At 51.3% G+C, this 20,013-nt stretch overlaps 1 long non-coding RNA gene across 2 annotated transcripts in view; it reads right to left on the minus strand.

Annotated features, from left to right (window-relative positions):
* Window positions 1-1,797: 1,797 nt before the first annotated feature.
* LOC116792845 overlaps window positions 1,798-20,013 on the minus strand; it is a 118,836-nt gene continuing 100,620 nt past the window's right edge. Inside the window, exons 3-5 of one of the 2 annotated variants that reach the window (XR_004359281.1) lie at window positions 10,693-10,838; window positions 7,636-7,693; window positions 1,798-1,970 (exon numbers count right to left, since the gene is read on the minus strand). This is a non-coding gene — a long non-coding RNA (uncharacterized LOC116792845). Of the gene's footprint in view, window positions 1,971-7,635; window positions 7,694-7,901; window positions 8,015-10,692; window positions 10,839-20,013 lie in introns of those variants that run through there. The other variant, XR_004359280.1, reaches the window with a different exon arrangement.

The following is a 20,013-nucleotide window of genomic DNA, read 5'->3' on the forward strand; positions in this document are numbered from 1 at the left end:
CCCCCGCGCTGTCCCGGGTGTCGTTCCTCTCAGGTGCCCCGCCGGGAAACTTCCCGCTGCCCGGCCTGGGGACGGGCGGCGGGAACCCCGTGGCGCTGCGCTCCGGGTCCGATCGGGGTCACCCGTGCGGCTCAGCTCCCGCACCCCTCCGTCCCCAGGGATCCCGCGGGGTCCGGCCAGGCGATGCGATGGGGGGGACGCCCCCTTGCAGCCCCCGCTGGGGATGCCGAGCGTGCCCGGCGGTGCAAGGCGAACATATGCCCCGAGGCGCCGAGCAGCCAGACATGCCGCTGGTTTTCTTTTATTTTTTCCCCCAAAAAGAAAGAAAAGGAGGCGGAGGAGAAAGAACAAGCGAGCCCACCCGCCGGCCCCCCTCGTTAGCTAAGGTGCCTTTATGCTGGAAGAAAGGGCAGATGTGCCTATTGTTCGCCCATTAACAATAACGAACCACGCCGGGCAGAGTGCGGCGTGTGCGCGGCGCTGAGCGGCGGGAGGGACGGGCCGAGCCGAGCCGAGCCGCGGGAGAGCCGCGGGGCCGCAGCCGGGCGGCCCCGGGCCGGCGGCGCACAAAGGCCGCTGCCGCTTCCCCCCGCTCCGCCGTCGGGGCCCGCGGTTGCTCCCGGCGCCCCGCGGAGCCGCGTGCCCCCCACATCGCCCCGCCGAGGCTCTAGGACAGCAAGCGGGTCCTCGCAGCGCTGGGACTCAGGCCGGGACCTGGGTGTCTTTTCCACGGAGAGAGGGATGGGGCTTGAGCACCTGTCCTGGCAAAGCCCCGGAGCGAGGGCAAACTGCTTCGCCCCGCGGGACCAGGTCTATGACGGGGGCTGCCACCGTCCCTGCGCTCCGCCGAAAGCTCCAAGGCCCCTTCCCTGGTGAGGGGCAGGAGTTCGCTGTCAGCGGGCCACCGGCCCCACGGGGAACGCAGGCGGCAGGAAGAGGGATGGGAGTTGTCCTAGGGCAGAGTCCCCGTGGGATGGAGCTGAAATCAAACCCCAGGGTTATTTTTTCCCGGAGCTATTGCCCTAACTTTATGAGCAAGGCCTGTGGAGATTCCCCTCAGTAAGAGGAGGAGGGCACTGCTCGGAAGACCATGGGGCCTCGCCGTTCAATGGTTCCTCGAGGCAGCGAGACCCCTCGCCCCGCACTGTGAGCCCAAAGCACCGCAGCAGCGGCCGAAACGAGGGCCTCGGCACGGAGCCCCGTCGTCCGAGCCAGGCCTGGCCCCGCTTCTGCCCTGCTGCCCCTCCACAACGCTAGCGAGACGAGGTGTGTCCCCACCGCGGGGTGCGGGCATGGGGACCGTGGCGCACCACGAAACGTCCGGCCCGTCCTCCTCGCACCCCCACCTCACAGCCCAGCACGGCGAGATCCAGAGGGGCACCCTTTGCCTCCTCGCCGCTGCCTCTCGCCCATGCACCGGGTACGTATCCTCGTGGGCTGCTCACGGGGGACCGTGCCCGAGGAGCCCGGTGTGGGGGCTGCAGCCGGGACCGACCATGTGCGTGGCTGCGTGTGCACAGTCTGCGTGTGCCCGCGGTTGGTGAGCTAAAACAAAACACCAGACACCGGGCAGGCTCGCAGGAAACTTCTAAAATCACAACTATCTTCTGTTTTATGCAAGTGTGTTGCGTGGACGGCCCTAGAAGAGAGTATACTTTTTCCTTGTACAAATTTAGAATTTCCACAGTGGGTTTATATATTTCCCCCAACTAACACACACACACACACTTGTAAGAATTCAGAGTCACTGAAGCCCGTTTCCGAAATAAATCCATTGCTCAGAGCTGTTCAGGGGCTCATCTGTATTTTATTTTTCGCTAAAAAAACTCCCCACATACAGAACCCGCACAGTTCCTACCGCTCCAGGCACCCCCATCCTAAACGCTTTCACAGTTCTCTGAATTTTTGTAACGTTAACGTTAACAGTGTCTCCATTTCTGATAGCAAGGGATAGATAAGGAAAGGTGTATCTGCGAAAGAAGAAAAAATAGACCTGAAACACAGTCAATGATGTCGGAAAATGTTTAGGATAAAATAAAATAAAATTATCGAGAGCATTTCGAGACCGAAATGAACGGCTATGATTGTTTCCCAAGCCAACGCGAGTTGATGTCACGAATCTAATCGAAACGTTGTCAGCTTCTTCATTATCAATATCTGTATACAATTTACAGTTTAATTAAAAATATTTCATCTCTGCGCCTTTAGCGATTAGTTATCAAAGCAAACATCATAGCGAATGTGTTACTCCCCCGAGTTTTTAGGAAATTGCAGCATAAAATTTTTCTTCAAGGAAGGAATACAAACCCGACCCCAAACAATTTGGAGAGTTCTGTGACGCGCCGGCCCGCCGTCGGAGTTCAATCTCTAACCTTAGAAAAGGGTGGCCGTAGAAACGCACCCATCTCTCCCCAGCCCTAAATGCATCTTTTATTTTTAAAACATTTTTTCCGGTTACTCTGGGAGGACTCCACGAAGAAGCGGCCCTGGTGCGCAAAAGCCGCAAGCGCGGAGGACAGCGCAGGAGCCCGGGCCCGACGGCGCCCGGTCCCGTCTCGGCTGCAGAGAGCCCTGGGACCTCGCGATGGGCTCGCAGGGGCCCGGGGCCGGGAAGGAGAGGCCGGCACACCGCTCCGCAGCCTCAGCTCCCCGCCGTCGGGGGTGCCCGTCCGTGGGCTCCCCTCGGCGCGGACCCCGGCACGGTTCCTCCGCGGAGCCTCCCGCCCCACTGGCGGAGGGGGAGCGCCGGAGAGAGCTCATTTCGGTGCGCTAATCAATTACTGCTTGTGCAGTCAAGTACCATATATTTAACAGAATAATCGTTACCGCCCTTAAGTCTTTATTTGATCAGCAGATACTCGGAGCGGACTTAAAACGCAACTTTGCTTGTTTGAATTGCGTGGCGTGTGTGTGCTTTTTAAATCCGAGCTAATGACACCATGAAACGGCCGTAATCTCCCGCCTGACGCCAGCAAACACCGCGCGGGCACTGGGGCCCGCTCGACGGGGCGGCCCGGCCCGGGGCAGCGACCACAGTGCGCTGCACCCGACCGGACAGAGTTGGTTTTCTTTTTAATTATTTATTTTTATTATATTTTTCCATTTAATTTTTTTTTTTTTTAATGGCGTGTGAGGGGGCTGCTGCCGCCCGCGCCCTCCCGCGCCTCCTGCGCGGTGACAGCTTGCGGCACCGGGTCCCCTCGCACGGGGAGCGTGTCAAAGGTGACGCTCGAAGGCTCCCAAAGCCAACAGCTGCCGGGGGGGATTAACTTTTCCAGACTTTCCCCTGTCGAGCTTCTTGGAAACTTGCTTGGCGACAAAAACATATACATCTGTCGGGGGCAGGCAGAGAACAGAGGGCTGCGCCGGCCGGGGCAGGCGGGGGAGGGCCCGGCTTTCAGGGGAAGCTGCGGCGCGGCGGGGGCTCGCTGCGGGTGCCCGCCCGGGGGGGGTCCTGGCTTTCCCCCTCTCGCAGCCCTCGCCCCCGGACCCGGACTTCTGCCCGAGGGGAGCTGCGTGGAGCCTGGGGGTCGGCAGCGCGGTCGCTGGACTTGCTCGGTGGTGGCCCCCACCACCTGCCCAAGGGCTCTGGGCTCCCCGCTTTTTCCCTCTGGAGCCCCCCAGGGCGGGGGTCTGGCCGGCTGGGGACGCGGGGCTGGAAGCGGGCAGCGAGCGAGCCCCGCGGGCTGCAGGGCGCTGCCCGGCCGAGTCGCCGCGGTCCCTCTGCAGCCGCGTTCTCTCGCACCCCCCGGAGCAAACCGCAGCGCTTGTTAATGAAGGAACTTATGGAAGATTGCAAAACACCGTAAATAATTTAGCATTGTATTTCAGGAAAAAAAATAGCTTTCTTAAATCATCTCCTCAATATAACTTGCAGACTTACAGTATGGCCCTGGTAAGTCTAAATTTTTAAAGTAGCAATATTCAAAGAGACAGAGATGTCTGTATTAATTATTTATCCGCTGGTGCCTTCCTTCGTTTCTAACTTATTATTAATTAGGCGCCTCTAGTCTTTCGCAGAGAGCTCCACAGAGCCAGTTGCAGCTTTAAATATGAATTAAAAGCAAATCCAAGCTACTGTAATGCGAAAATTATTCCGTGTCTTCTATGGCAGAGATGAATAGCTGCGCAGATCAATACTGTGAAGCTATGCTCCAAACGACAGGGTTATTGATAGCTTATATTAATGATGTTAATGATGGAAAAAGGAAAACAAGAACCCGACCAACTTATAAACTTTTTATCTGCTGAAACCCCGCAATCAAGCGGACAGGAGCATGAATTAAGGGGGCTGGAGATAATAAGAACATTATTTATGAAACCGGATAAATGACTTCTGATAGTTTGATGCGTTTGAACTCTACACTGCCGCCTTCTCGGAGGCAGGCTGGGACCAGCCGGGCGCTGCCCCCCGCCAGGGCGGCCCTTCGGCCCCAGGGGAGTGTGCGGTCCACGCACAATCCACGCGTGACCCACGCGAAGAGGGCCGCATGGGTCTGCAACCCCAGGGTTGCTTTAGGTCCTGGGAAACCCCCAGGAAAACACTCCCGGGGTGCGAAGGACGTGCTTCTCGCGGGCACCAGCGCCATCCCAGCCCGGCCAGGGGCCCGCGGAAACCTTCCCCGCGACAGGGATGGCCTCGCTCCTCGGCCGGGCAGAGTTTGGAGTAACGGGAGGGAGGAGAAAAGGAAAGAGCCGCATTCCTCCTCCCCGGGCAGCCGCCGCCCGCGACGTGCCTCGGACACGCGGGGCCGGGCCGAGCCTTCCCGCCCGTGGAGCGTGTGTGTGCGGGCAGTACCTGCTGCCGTCGGGGACCGAGGCCCTTCCCGCGCCAGGACGCGGCTGCCCTGGCCCTCCCTCCCCGCATCGGCTCTGCCCCGGGAGGGGTGCGGGGGGCTCCTGTCCTCTCCGCTGCCCCTCGCCCACGCGGACACGCCTTGGTACCCCGAGACAGAAGCAATCCTTGAGGTCACAGCGGCTCGGGCTGTCCAAACCCACGGACGGTAACATAACAGGGATCAAAAGCGCTTTGAGGAACACTATTCATCTGGGTTATTATTTAGGGAAAGGTGCTATTAAATCCCTGCCGAGTGCCCAGAGGTGATGCTCTGCCAGCGCCCCGGGAAGGGCACCTGCCCGCGCAGGCAGCACGTGGCCCCGAGTTAGCAATTAAGGCAGGGACACGTTTTAATCAGGCAGCGCTGCTCACAGTGCCCTGGGTTCCTCGGCTGAGGTCTTTATTAGTTACATGTATGAGTGAATATACCGGTTCACCTTTTTTTTTTTTTTTTCTTTTTCCCCCTTCTGCGGACGCCAGACCGAGGGCTCTGTAAACTGTTCCTCGCTGTAATTATTCGTATTCGACATTTAGCCATGCAATGCTCTCTCTGTGCCTGTCCTAGCGCATTTTATAAAACTCTTTGTCTAGATGCCGTCTCGGATATACCTGATCAATCTCACAGATAATTTTTTTTCATACTTTAAAAACCTGCTGCTATAAGAAGTACTTTTTTAAAAAAAAAATTTGTAATTATTATTTTAAAAAACAGCTTCCGCCAGGAGAAAGTCGCACTTGTTTCCAAAAACAATTCACAGCAGATAGTGTAGATATCACTTAATTCCTACAGAAATCAATGTGAAAATTAGATTTATTGGCTACTTACATTGTTAAAAATGACAAAGTGCTCCCTTTTATTTTCATAAAACCACAGAAGACCGAAATCATTTAATAAAGAATCCACCTAGTTTAATTTCACTGTAGGTCTCTTGCATCGAAACCAATTCTTTGAGCCTTTCCCTCATAAACCTGCCTTCCATTCTAGTATTAAGGGCAAAAATAATATTTTCAAAGAGAGTTAAAGTAGTAGCATTTGTTTGGTCTCTGAAAAACCTTTCACGCCGTTAGCCGAAAGAGATCGTGTAAATGAAACAGGATCCACGGTTTTAAACCTTTCGGTGTTCTCTATTAGCCCCAATGGTTTGATGATTTCTATTTGTATTTTTTGAAAAAACCAAAACGCCCCTTTAAAAAAATATTTATTTAGTGTATTTAAAAAAAACCCAAACAAACCGGGAGAAAGAAGAAGAGAGAGAAGGACCGCCTGGCCGCCGGCGCTGCCGGGGTAGGTGGCGGCCGAGGCAGTGCGGGGCCGGCGGCGCGGCCGCTTCTCCTCCCGCTACTTGTTGGGTTTCGCTGCGAGGGAACGAAAGCGGCGGGCAGGGCCGGCGGGCAGCCCCCCACCCGCGGGCAGCCCCCCACACCTCGGCCCGGGCCCGGGCCGGTGCGCCCCGTCGGGCGCGGGGCAAACTGGGGGTGCGCTGCCTTCCCCCCAGGGCTCACTGCCCTCCGCTCGCCAGGACCAGTGCGGGGACAGCGCTGCTGGCCCCGACAGCGGGCCGGGCAGGGGCCGGGCCGGAGGGCAGGAGCCGCGGCCAGACAGGGCCCGCGGGGCCCGGGCTGTGCCTGCCCTCCCGCCCTGCCCGCTACGCGACCGCGCAGCACCGCACCTAAAGCCGCCGGGATTTAGGATCCGCGCCCCGGCCTGGGAGAGAGCGTCGATAAAATTCTGCGTATCAAATGAGCAATCATTTGTTGTGGTTACGTGTTGGGTAATGAAAGATGTTAGCAGGATCAATAAAAATGAAAACACTTTTACTTACATCTTGAATTACTGTTTTAAGGAGTGAGCTGTGGCGATGCAACAAACCAGAGAAAGATCTACAACCATCAAATGTCCTCAAATGAAATCAAAATGAACGCGTGCCACCCTGGGCTCACCCCCGGCCCCCGCCCGAAAGCTCTCCCTACTCGCGCACCCCCCGAGAGGGCTGAGGGCCCCCCCGGCCGGCCCGGGGCCGGGCCCAGCTCCGCTCGGCGGAGTCATCCCACCACGTCGGTTTATTTCTATTTCGAAAGAAAAACTCTGCTATATTCGGGGGTGTCTAAAGGTCAAATAACAGGTCGTAGCCCGGGGCAAACGGGAATTTTAGAGGGACGAGGAGCCAGCCAGCTCCACGGCATCCTAAAAGCTTTCCCTCAGCTGCCGCTAAATAATGAAATATCTACGCATTTCCATCGTTTATTCCCGCATACAGCGACCCGGCAGGCACACGCTCGGGAATCCGTGCAGCGCCCGAACCTGCGGAGGAACCCGCTCGAAATCGATCCCCCAACCCGCCATGGCCGTCGCTCCGCTGACTTATCCCAACCGAAATAAAAGCGGGGCCCTTATCAGCAGAAAATTATCGGGGAGATCTATTTCGGGGTGAATTCACGGTGAATTTAGCAAGAAACAGCCCCAAACATGGTGGCTGGCAGAGCTCCGGGGACCGCTCCCGCGGGCAGCGGCCGCATCCCCGCGCCGGGGCTGCGCGGCGGCGGAGCGGGCGCGGGGCTGGCGGGGCGGGCGGTCAGGGCGGCTCCGCGCGGCCCCTACGCGCGGCCGCGGCCGCTGCTCCGCGGGCGCGGAGGCGCCGGACGAAGTGTCTCCCTCCCGCGCCCTGCGCGCACCCCGCTCCGCGGGCGCGGGGGAGGCCGCACGGCCCCCGCTCCCCGCCACCGCCGCCGCTCCGCGCCCCGCCCCGCCCCGCCCGCCGGCCCCTCCGCCCGCGCCGTGCCCCGCTGGGCACGCTTACCCCCGCCGTCCGCCGCACGCCGCCGGGACGGGCATCCGCTGCCTCCTAGATTTGCCCCCTAGGAGGAAAAAAACTGAAAATAATAATAGTAAAAAAAAAAAAATCATCTATCTGCATAATTTCAGATGAGAACGAGAGGAAGAAAAAGAAGAAGAAGGAAAAAAAAAAAACCAAAAAACACAAAAAGGCAACAGCCGCGGCTGCCACGCCAGTCCCGTTAAAAAAAAAAATAAAGCACCAAACCCTCATAAGGTGTAGGAGAGATCTTTTATTGGACCAACTTAAACGCAAGAATTTACAGCCAGAATTACACGATCTTCATCAGCCCAACAGGCACCAGAGGCAGAGGCACAGGCAGCAATTTGTGTATTCCCTGGGTCTGCAGGAGATGAGATGGTTTTGGTGGAGGAAGGGGGTGGGAGAGAGGACAGACCCTCTTTCCCCCCAAAGACCCTCAGTTTGTGGCTCAGGTAAAAATAAAAATAGGAAAAAGGAAAAAAAAACCACAACGAAAAATCTCTTCAGTGCCCCATTTTGCTCCATCTTTAAGTCCAGTCCAGGATCAATTCTTTCCCTTACATCCCCAGTCACAAACCAACAGCTTCCAGCTAAATCTTTTAAAGGTTAAAAGGAACAAAAATAGAAATAATAATCAAGGGTTTTTTCTTCTCCTCCTGCTTGTAGGACAGCGCATTTTGGTCAGTCTAGCCTTGCATTTAGGGATGCTACTTGCATTTGAATAGCTGCCTGGCTGGTTATGGATCGGGAGGCTATGAGAGGAATCAGTATGCAAATTGTTTCAGTTACAATCGAAGGGTTCGATCTGGAGAAGGTGCCTGAGCGGAAGTCGCTGTCAGCCAGCGGTGCATTAGGCTGCCATTGCCTCTGCCGTCTGGGCCTGCTCTCCCTTTCCCTCACCCTTTTTTATGCTTGTGTACAGGTTTCTCCGGCGGTAATTAAAACATACACACAAATCAGGGGCTGCTGCATATCACGTTGGTGCCTTTTGCAGGCTGCGGGCACAGGGAGAGGGGGAGTGGAGAGAATATATCGCCATGCTGCTGGGGTTATTATTATGCAGCAAGGGTGAGGCGATCAGTGAAATAAAACATTTATAAATGGTTTCGTGCTTACAGTAGGAGAGGTGGGCCGGGGGGGCCGCCCAGGCGCTGATCACACAGTGCAGGCTGCAAATCGATAACCCTTTCCCTGTAATCCCAGTAATTGTGGGAATCACGGCTCTCTGTTAAAGGGACAGCGGACTGCAGTGGGGGGTGTGGGGGCTGCGCTTGCAAAGGCCCTGTCCCCCAAGGGCCCACCCTGGCCTCCCCAGCTCTGCCTGGAAGGCAGCTGGCAAGGGGCAGGGGCAGGCTCTGGCCCCACCGAGCACCATTTCCACAGCCCCCTTTACAGTTACAGTAAGGCCCCTTCTGTCACCTGTGGCATCCTCCACCCAGGGCAGGACATGTCCAGCACCCCTGGCTGAAGGCAAGGAGGGGAGAGAGAGCAGCCCCCGGGGGTGCTCTGTACCTGTCAGATCCCCATGAATCCAGTGATGTTTTGTTGTGTGGCAGAGAAATGAGAAGGACTGGTGAAGTCCCGGTTGGAATCAGCCTGGTGTGAGCCACCCCTGGTCCTGGGGTGCCCTCGGGACAGCACCCCAAGCCCAGCTCTGCCCGCTGCCCCGTGTCCCCCAGGTGTGTGGCTGCGGGGCCGAGGTGCCCAGCAGCCTCCAGGGCGGCCGGTGAGGGGGGTGTATGGGCAGGAACGCCGGGGGCATGGGGCCCTGCTCCTGCCCTCTCCCTGCCGCTGACCATCTGTCATTCAATTAGGGCTGGGAGGCAGCTGAGGGGCTGGGGGGAGTGGGGCTGGGGGTCAGCGACCCCGCGCACAACGGCCTGCTGCCTCGCAGACGAGAAGAAGTTCAAATGTTAAATGCTCTCCGGCCCCGGCTTATCCAGGGCACTCGCCTTTGGAGGCAGTGCAGGGGTGAAGGGCATCAGTCATTAGCACTTAGATTTCAGCTCCGAGGCTGACCCTGCCTTCTGTTGGGGGATTTTGGCCTGAAAAGCCTTAACCCTTCCAGGGCAGCCCACACTCCTCTCCGGCCCCCACGTGGGTAGCCCCAGGCTGGCGCTGCCTGGCCAGGCTGCTCCCGCAGCCTTCCCTGTAGCCTGGGGCTGCCCCCCGGCCAGGTGGGTTTGGGCGAGAGGAGGGATCCCCGCAGCCCTGCCCACAGCCGGCCTCTTCCCTGACCCCGCCGAAGGGGTGAGCCAGGGCAACAAGTCAGTGCCAGCAGGGAGCCACGCTGTGGCCCTGTGCTGGAGGAAGCACGCACGACCTGCCCACCCACGGCTGCATTTCCTGCAGGGTGCCTGACACCCCCTCTCCTTCTTACAAACAGACCAGAACAAATTGATGAATTGAGCTTCCACTATGCTAATTTGGACATTATAAATATTTAACTATCAACCCTAGCAGCCAGCCAGAGAGGGCTCCTCTCTCCTTTACATGCCACTTAATCTAAAGTAAATGTTTGTCCCAGAAGTAGCTAGGGCAATCTGGGCATCTCATTCCCTGCCCCTTCCTCCCTCAGGGGAGCCATGTGGGTCCAAAAGGGGATCTTGTCATATTTGACTCATTTCACAGAGTCTCCCTGCTGGCCTGCCTCCTTGTTTTGGGTGTGTTAAGAAGCTAACCTGAGGCAGAGCTTGAACTGAGGCACTGTTCTGACTAGGAGGATTCTGACACTGTGCCTCAAATCAGACAGGTCTCTGACCACATCACCCAACACTGGGGCTGCTCTGCCTGGAGCAGATTTCACATGTATCCAGAGGTGGAGAGACTCCTGACTTAAGATCAAGGCAAGGAAGAATGAGTTACCTTTCTCTTTCAATAGAAACTCCTCTGTGACATGCAAACCCACAACATCTATAATTTCAGTAGGATGACACCTATCAAGAGACCCTATGGCCTTCATTTTGAGGACAGATTATATACCCCTCGTGATATCAGCATTTGATATATTTGATAGATTTTCATTTTTGATATACTTACCGTTAGCTGCTGAAGGGGAGTAATTTTCTTTTTCAAGATGGGAGCACATCACAAGTGTTTGTTAATGATTTCAGAACTTTGTTTTTCTGAAAGGCTTGAGCAGCTGTTTGAAACTCTTGGCTGTAGCAGTTTTGCAAGTTATTCACCTTAGAGGCAAAAGAAAATGTCACTCAGAGTGGTGCAGGGGTCTGTGGGGCTTCAAACAGCTCAGCTGGGGCTTGGTCTGGTATTTTTAAAGCATTTGTGTGGCAGCTGTGCCACTCACATGAAGCAGCAGGTCTTGGGAAGTTGCCTTTCTGTTTCTGAGCTCTGTCAATTTGCTAATGAGAAGCTTATGATATCTGTTACTTATGCTGACTCTGTCTCTCACCTGCTGGCAAAAAGTGAAGTTCTGCTCTAAGGAAGAGTGCCCTGGTTCTTTGGTACATCGCTGGGGTGGACACCGTGTGCCACTGCACAGCCAGAGCTCACAGTCCCTCATGACAACCCCTGACTAAGCACAGAGCATGGCATGATAAAATAAAGGCTCAAACTGTGCCAGGTGTGTCAAGAAAATACGGAAATATGGGTTTTCATTACCTGAGCACGCACAGTGACATCAACCCCTACATTAAAATACACACAAAACCAGGAAACAATACCTTGCCTGTAAATTTTTGTGGCTTCCCTCACACCCTTATCCCCCAATTATTTAGAAACACAGGGAATGTTAGTGGTTTTTTGTGCTGTCTTGCTCTCCTTTGCCTGAGACAAGCTGGCAGCAGGCTGGTAGGGTCCTGGTAGAAGGGAGGGTCCAGCCCATCAGGCTGTAAAAGCAGGCTAGGTACTGCACTGGAGATGTGAAACACTAGTTACTTTGCTATAGGGTCAGATATTGGATTATCAGCAAAAGTTGATCCCAGTCACATGGCAGATCTTACATTTGCTGTCATAAAATCTATCATTATTTAATAGGCATGGAAATCAAATTCTTCTGTGGACTATGAAGGAAGAATCTTTTAAAAATGTCTGTTTACCACAACAGACAACATATTGATCATCAGTTTTGAGATCTCTCAGACAATTCAGAGATGTGTGTACACACAAGCTGGCAGCTTGCTTTGCTGTGTTCGCTGCCCCAAATCAAATCCCAATAAATGCCATACACTCAGATTTCTGATCAGGTACATTTTAAATTCTTTAAAGACCGGTGTTTTGTTAAATACTAAGGAAATTACATAGTATCAATCTGCCTCTAGTGATGCTCACAGGTACACACAGTGAGGAGATACACTCCTGTCTTTTGCCACAAGAAAAACTGCCTTCTCTGGATGAAGCTCACCTAGTATTTACCACTGTGAACAGCCTCATCTATTTTAGCAGCAGAAAGGGGCTGATCTTATCCTGACTTGAGTCAACGCAAATTTTTTTCCCTGGTATTAGGGTCACTGGGATGGTTAGAAGGTGGAGACCAGGTTGCTTTTTTCTTTGCAAAATCTACAAGCACTGTATCCATCCCTCAGTCTCCCCATTTCTGCCTTGTGGTCCCTGGATGGGAGTTGTGGGATGAAATTGAAAGGAAAAGTTGCAATGCTGGTGTGGGGCACGTAGGAGCTCCAGCAGTTTACAGCACCATCCCAGACCTGGACTCCTCCAGCTGGTGACAGAGCTGTGCCTGTCCCTCCTCTGTGCCCTGGTGAGGTAGTTCAAGTCATGACAAAGGGCTCTCCTGGGTAAGGACTAGTAACTGCAGGTGACTTATGATTTGCACCAGATTTCCTGATAGAGACAATAACCCATTTCTCATCGATTGCAATAGAGTGTTTGTAGATGTGTTTTTCCAAGTCCTTGTTTGTGGACACCCCAGGGCACTCCACGAGCTGCCACGGCTCCACGGCCCCCAGGCTGAGCCTGCTCTGTCCCTGGCAGCCAGTGGCACCTCTGTGATACCCAGCACTGAGGAGAGAGGAGGGGGAGCGAGCACCCTAAAGCCCTCTAGCTTTAGAACTAGCACAGTCTTTAATCTGTGCATATTTTAAGGTGTGGGGATCCCATAAATCCTTCCACATCTGGGATCGCTTGTAATGGCCAGTGTCAGGAGTTTACAGAAGAGCTTTCCTAAGATCTAGTGCCCAGAATCAATAGCAGCTGCAATTCCAGGCAGGGGGATAGGTCGAATCCTGATTTGATTCTCAGGTGTTTTCAATTGTATTTCCAGCAAAAAATTATTGTTGTTAAGTGATTCCTCTGGTCTGGTTGTGCCTTTTGAAGTTGCCTTTATTTCTTTGAGCTCAGATTCCTTGAGATCCTCTAGGTGCTCTGTCCTCAAACTCGCATGTATCTAATAAACCTCACAGCTTCTCGGCAGATGTCTCCATCTTCTCCATTTTCTCCTTTATTGAGGAGACAGTCTTCACCGGAGAGTGCATCTTAGCTAGTGTGGCCAAGGCAGGCTCCTTAGAGAGCTCCCAGAGACCCAAGTCATCTACTCCAGCCATGGAGGAGCAAGGCAGGGTTTGAAACACCCTGCAGCTCACACTCCATTCTCCATTTTCTGCCTTGCCCTTCTTTTGTGCGTCTGACACCATCAGCTCCCATCTGACTGGAAGCATTCATGCTGCTCTGGGGTGAATTTTTTCAGGTTTCAGCCACTCCACCTTCCCATGGGGAACACCCCTCTTGTTACCATTGTTACCATTCCTGTTTGTGCAAGCGCTGCCTGGGAGCACCAGGAAAATGGAGTCTGGAGAAAAAGGCTCTGTTTTGCCGTGTTTGGCCTGGGTCACAGCATGCTGGCCAGGATTGCTGACTGGACTCTGTCCTCTCCATGAAGCCCTTCTGGATCTGTGCTAAATCACGAGCAAGTTTGGGCCAGACTTCCCTTGGCTGTCCCAGTTTGCTCTGAAGTGCCTACATCTGAATTCCTTGTGGGTGGAAGAAAGGAACATGGAGGTGATGGGCAGCATCTGTAATAGGAAATTGCTGTCTGCAGATGTGTGTGTGAAGGAAAGCCTATGTCAGACAATGGTATCAAGGGATAAATTCCACAAGTGAGTGAATCCATCTGAGTGTAAGACACAGGTTGTGCATTTTCCTCAAGAAGGAGCTGAACAGCTTCAAGGATATCAATCTACTTTATGAATGACGTGGTTTCCCTAGCACTGCCCATGCTTACTCAGTAGGAGAGAAGACAACAGGCAAATAAACAGATGTTTGGCTCATCTTGGACTAGGTTTTGACCTTACTCCTTTTTTGCATTTAGGTGGAGCTATGCTGGCAGTTTTGCTTAACTAAAGAGTTTGATTACATTCCTCTCTTGAAGGAGAAATGTGAGAGAGTCCAAGCTGAAACACCTTCTAGAAAACGCAACCTTTTCTCCTGGCTGGCTCTGCAGGTGCAGTGTGCAGTGGGAGATGCTCCAGCTCTTTTAAAACAAGCCTTTGCCCATTGAATACAACGGAGAGAAGCTTGTTACCACCTCTAAGTATAGAAATTTCTCCTGCCTTTTCTTTGCACAAACGGAAATCTGATTGCTCCTTCTAATCTTCCCCTGTACACCTGGTGTTGCAGTGACCAGTGACAATGTGGCCCTGATAAACACTTCAAGAGTGGACCTACTATCTATATCCCAGAAACGCTCCGATCATGTGGGAATAGTTAAAGGTAAGAAAATATATAACAGGTCATCTGTCTTTCAGCTCTAGTCAGCTCAGAGGTGGAAACAGATTGACGCAGCTGGGTGCAGCCATCCCGCTGGAGCCTGCAAATGCCGGCCAGCAGAGCTGCAGCAGGCAGGGAGCACAGCCTGTGCAGTTCCCTGGGAAGCTGTTTGTCCATGGAGGGTTGGCTGTCAGCTTTGGGGCAGCCAAAGCACTGAAGCTGCTTGCTTGCCAAGCCCACTCTGACGAGATAGCGAGACTCAAAGCTGGGTGTGGTTCTCTCTCCTGTAGGCACGTGGGGTGACTTGACCTTTTGTTGATCCAGCTGCCCCTGCAGCCCCAGCACTGCGCTGAGGCCAGTGCTTGCTGGCAGAGGCAGGGAGCTGGCTGGCACCTGGGGGCAAGGGATCTTGGGCACATGAGGCAATGCAGACCCTCCCTGCCACCCGGCCCTGATGCTGGGGAAGAAGCTGGATGCTGAGACCTGCAAGCCTGTACACTGCTCTCTGGGTATTTGCTCATACACAGTATTGTTGTGGGCAGGGTGTAACCCCTGGCCTCTAGTGCAGATGGCTGCATGAAAACAATTAATCTTTTGGAGAGCAGTGAATGGAAACATTAGTGCCTCGACCCCTAACACAGGTGAGCATCACTGCCCAACATGAAGGCCTGTGTGCATAGGGAGCTTTTGCTGACTGCAAGCTTTCAGAGGCTTGTGAATCTGCAAGAAAAGGCAGAGAAGGATGGAGAAATGGAGTCAGGGATGCAGAGAAGCACTGCACTCTCCTGGACAAGCACTGGGGCAGGAGCCTCAAGGAAAGCCAGTGAGCCCCAACGGGTGTGGGCTGGCCAAGGGACTGGGAGAGGTGGGCAGCAAATACCCCTTGCCCTTATTCGTGCCGTGGAAAAGGCAGCATGACATGGCTCTTTGCTCCTGGCAGATAACCTGGAAGCCATCTAACAAATACCCCAGCTTCACCTATTTCTTATCCCAGGGGGAATCAACCATCTGCAGTTTTGCTGGCTGTGCTGGACAGGAAGGCATAGTTCATTAGCAATTTATACGTTCAGTTTGTCTCCTAAAATGGATCTTTCCAGCAGCAGGGATGTGTCATTTCCCTGTTGAGATGCTCCTGCTTTCACAGTGGTGACTCCCAAGCCAATCACTCTCAGTTTGAGCTGGAGTTACCAGCGTATGTAAATGACATAAATAAGCTGCAGGAGTGGGGTCACGTAACTGTTTTGTTAGGTTCTGCCCTGTCAGTCCTATGTCATGGATCCTGACAGAATATTAACATGTTTGCATATGTAAATGTGTTAAAGAGAGCATCAGCTGAGGGAATACATTAAACCCAGCCGTCCTTCCAAGTTGATTTAATCTGACAGCACCTCCATTAAAAAAATAAAAAGCATCAGTTTTCCCTTTGTGACTTGATGTACAGTAATTAGCTTGTTAGAGCAGGAAACACCTCCTTTCATAATTGATTTTGCACCCCTTTTACTTGGATATCTCTGACAAGCTGTTTCTTTTTCCCCAAGGACACCATCAGTACTTCCCATGTGTTTGGAATTTCATGAATGTGAATAATGAATATGATTTATCCCTCCCACACTCCCATGCACAGATAATATATGTAGCCAATTTGTGAACTGGACCTTGCATCAGAAGGATTGGTGTCAAAGTATTAATAGTGCAGTGACCAACTGTGCACAGGAATTGGGGCCCAGCTAAGCAGTGATTTTCTGGGCTTCAGCGAGGTGGGAACAGGGTGCGCCACGTGTTTGTCACCGGGGAGGAAAAAAAAAAGAATGAAGATTTTCTGAATGGTCCTGTGTATCTAAGTTAGCATGCCAAATTGGTTGCTTATTACAGCTGGCACAGTGCCTTAGCAGGCTAATGTGTTAATAATGTGTAATGTTTCTCTTAGGCAATGGCACCACTCTTCATTAGCGCGTCTCAAGCCCTGTCACTGTTGCTTAGCTCGACATTTTGTTTCTGATGTGCGAGTGAGGGTATTTGAAATCAGGGTTTCAGATCTGCTAATACATGTCACACACTCTTTAAAAATGGATTTTAAAAGGGCCTCAATAATTTTATGGCTACTAATAACATTTGTAGCTATGTGAGCTAAGCTAATGATAAGAGTAATCAAATTTCATGTTTCACGGCATAAAATGAGCAACTGTAGGGGTCAGGAAGGTATTCACTCCCTGCCCTCCTCCCCTGGGAACCACTGTCTTTTCCGGCTGGTTCAGTAGATGAGCAGTGTTTGGGATGTGAAATAGCACAGTGCTGCAGGGAAGTTCAGGGTCTCACACTGTACAGAGCAAGGATCTTATTCATAAGCATCAAAATTCTGGTTTCCCTTAGCAAATGGAGCAAAACATTTGAATGATACATTTGTTTTGCACTAATTATATCCCATGCTGGCATCGAATGCGTGAAGTTGAGCCTCCCAATTTTTGTGGCTGTTTGCTCAAGTTCCCTGAATTTGACATATGAGCCTCATATTTCTGAGTGGCCCCAGCTTGGCCAGGTAACCCATATTCTAATTTTTCAATCAATGAGGGTGCATGTTCAGGCTTTCCTCAAATTTCTATGTTTTCACTCTCTCTATTAGCAAGTTTGTTTAGAGCATTTCTTTAGCACTGAGAATAACTGCGAGAGGCATCCAAGGGAGCCTGGAGTCACCAGCAAACACCTTCCTTGGCAGGTACCATCACAGGGCCACAGTGGGATTTGGCAAGGCAACAACTTGTTTAACTGATGTCTGGTTTTGATAAAGACTTTCAGTCCCTTGTTTAGCCAAATAGTGCCTAGAGCACTTTCCAGCACCCATACTTTTAGTGTGATGTGTTTTTTAAAACCTTTCAGTGCATTGTGCCAGTGATGCAGCAATGAGCCTAAAAGGCCTCACTTAACACAATGTGTAATAAACCAGATTGTGCTGAATAAAAAAATCCAGCACAGACAGTCAAAAAGCTCTCTGTGTTTTTTTAAGCAGAAAAACAGCTTTAATAATTAAAAAAACAAAAGAGATATTTTTCAGAAAACCTTGGCATCAGGCTTTGCCAAGAGTATTTTTTTGAGGCTTGGACTAGATTGCCATGATGAGGGGGCTTCCTGGTACATCAGGGAACACAATGGGAAAGGCTGAAGTTAAAGACTCTTTAATTGAGGCCTTCAGAATGGTAAGTATAACACTTCATTGCTCTGTTTAGGGGATTTTGAGTATCTCTACCATCAAGGCTACATTTGTCTGTAGGATTAATCACTTTTTGATCCAGAGGGTTTAAGACAGACAGCTTACTAGGAATGTGCTGCATGGCTCTCCCAGGCTGGCAATTAGCTTTGTTTTTTCATATTGTCTTGTTTATTATGCTCTTCTTCATCTCTCTTTTTTTTTTGACCGTCATGTTAATATACTAATTGATTTTTAATCCATTTTAATTCCATTTTTAGCTGTGCTTTTGGAGGATTTTTTAACAGAGGACTTTTATTAAAATCTCTGTGTCAAATACAGAATAAGAAAAACTCCTGCTGCTGAGCAGAGAACAGGTTTGTGTATAGATGACACTGCAAAGAAATCCTTGGAGAAACTCAAAGACATAATTTTGCTCTATTTTAGGGCTTTATCTCAAGACTTTCTGAGGTTCTCCTGCTTGCTGGAAAATCATTAAGTATCTGAATGATGCCCGGTACCACTTAACTTCAACACAAACAGGCTTCTTTGGGACATCGTTTGTACCTCACATGAAAGAAAAAAATATGTCACTGGAGCTGTGTGTGTGTCCACTCAGGAAGCTGTCCCCTGCTCTCAACAGGCTGTTTTCTCCTACATATCACTGGCCCTGAATGGCAGAGAAAACACATAAGCCTGTGCCCATATTCCTAGTCCTTTATGGGCTAGCACAGAAGATGGAGGATGTCTTTATTTCTTCCTCACGTGTGCTGTTTGAATGGAGGGGTCAAGCAGGGAGGGGTTCCTGAACTGTAGACCAAAAATGTCCATCAAGACTGTGGCTAGGAGGCATCCATGTGCAGTTCTCACATGGGATTACACATGTATGGGACCTGTGAGCTGTCAGCAAATAACACAGCACTTGGCAAAGCCCCCCAGACCTGGCAGCTTGCTTTGTGGCTGGAACCAACCCAAATGTCCTTGAACACTACCTAAGGGCTCGGATCTTTTCTGTTTCCAGATGAGGCTTTACCCTGAATCTGCTGGGTGGCCTTGGTTAAGCAAGTTCACTGCTCTGCATCCATTTCCTGCTTGGGAACCTACAGGAATGATGCTGACCAGTTTTATACAGCATTTTTTTTTACCCTGAGGACAAGCACAATCTCAGGACTGCACATTGTTGTGTAGAACAGCGCTCGGTTGATGTAACTACAGCATACCAAGCTAAAGCTTATTGAAATACATGGGACTGCAATGAAATGACTTTGGTCAGTTTTGGATCAGATGCTCAAAGCTGTAAAATTTTTTTTGACCTTCTGACATCCCCAGTGTGAAGTTACTAGCACAGTCAGAGCTGGATGCAGCACGAGCCACGCTTTTCTGTCACAGGCAGTTTGTCTTCCTTTTTCCTGGCTCTTCTTTTAATAAATGTAACTTTTTCTCCTATGGCTCAGGCATTGTGTTGAACCACCCCGACAAATGTTCTCAGGTTTTTAAAATATTCGGTATTAAAGAGATCAGGCCAGATGTGTTCTGCTGCCTTCATCACTCTAGGTTGTGTACTCTGTGTTGAAATGATTATTGTCATCACCCGGTGAAAGGCAGCTGATGAAAGACTCTCTCTCCCTCTGATGAGCTATCTATCCACCCCTGCCCAGTGCAGAGTGCACAGGTTTTGTTTTTGAATGATATATTGCTGTGTCAAAGTGGCTTATGTGCTGCTTAAACTTATGCTGGTGAATGATAGAGGGTATGTATTAAACAATCTCACTGCAATGGGAGCTGTATTTTCTCGTCTCCATCTTTGGGAGCACCAAAGCCACCCCCCCCCTCCATGAGCCCGGCAGGGACTCCTGGACAGTATGTCTGGGTACATCTGCCTTCACACTGGACGTTTTCAAAGGAATACAATTGGATATCAACCATTTTAAGTCTTTCTAGAAGATACAGTTGTCCTTTTTCCCCCACCCTATTCTGTTGCTGAAGGAAACTGTTCTACATAACACATTTTGAAATGTTTTGGGTTTGGGTACCTTTCCCATAAAACCTTTTCTCTTCTCAAGTAGTGTAGCTTTTGTTTTCCCACTTGTCCCCCTTTTACTCCACTTTAATCCTATTTTTTCCAAATCTTTGCAAGGTTCAGCAACAATAGCTAAGAAGGGATAGAAGAAGAGGAAGCTGTAATATTTCCATTTTGGGTCTATTGCCAAACTCTCAAATCATCTCCCAAGGAAAGGTTTGATGAACAAAACATATTAAAAACACCATTTTGCCTTGAAAATGTTCTGAACGGAAAACTCAATTCTCAAAGCCTTCCACACTTCCACAGTCCTCCAGTGTATCTGATGAATTCCAGCATTGCTGAGCAGAGCCCATAACATGAATAAGACCTTTCCAAACAACTGAGAATAATTAAAAAACCCAGGGTGCAGACATTTTCCCCGTGTAGTGACACAATCAAATACTTAACCAAAAATAATGTAATGAAAAGTCTAGGTCAC

Source organism: Chiroxiphia lanceolata, chromosome 12 (genome assembly GCF_009829145.1).
Source record: "Chiroxiphia lanceolata isolate bChiLan1 chromosome 12, bChiLan1.pri, whole genome shotgun sequence".
NCBI lineage: Eukaryota > Metazoa > Chordata > Aves > Passeriformes > Pipridae > Chiroxiphia > Chiroxiphia lanceolata.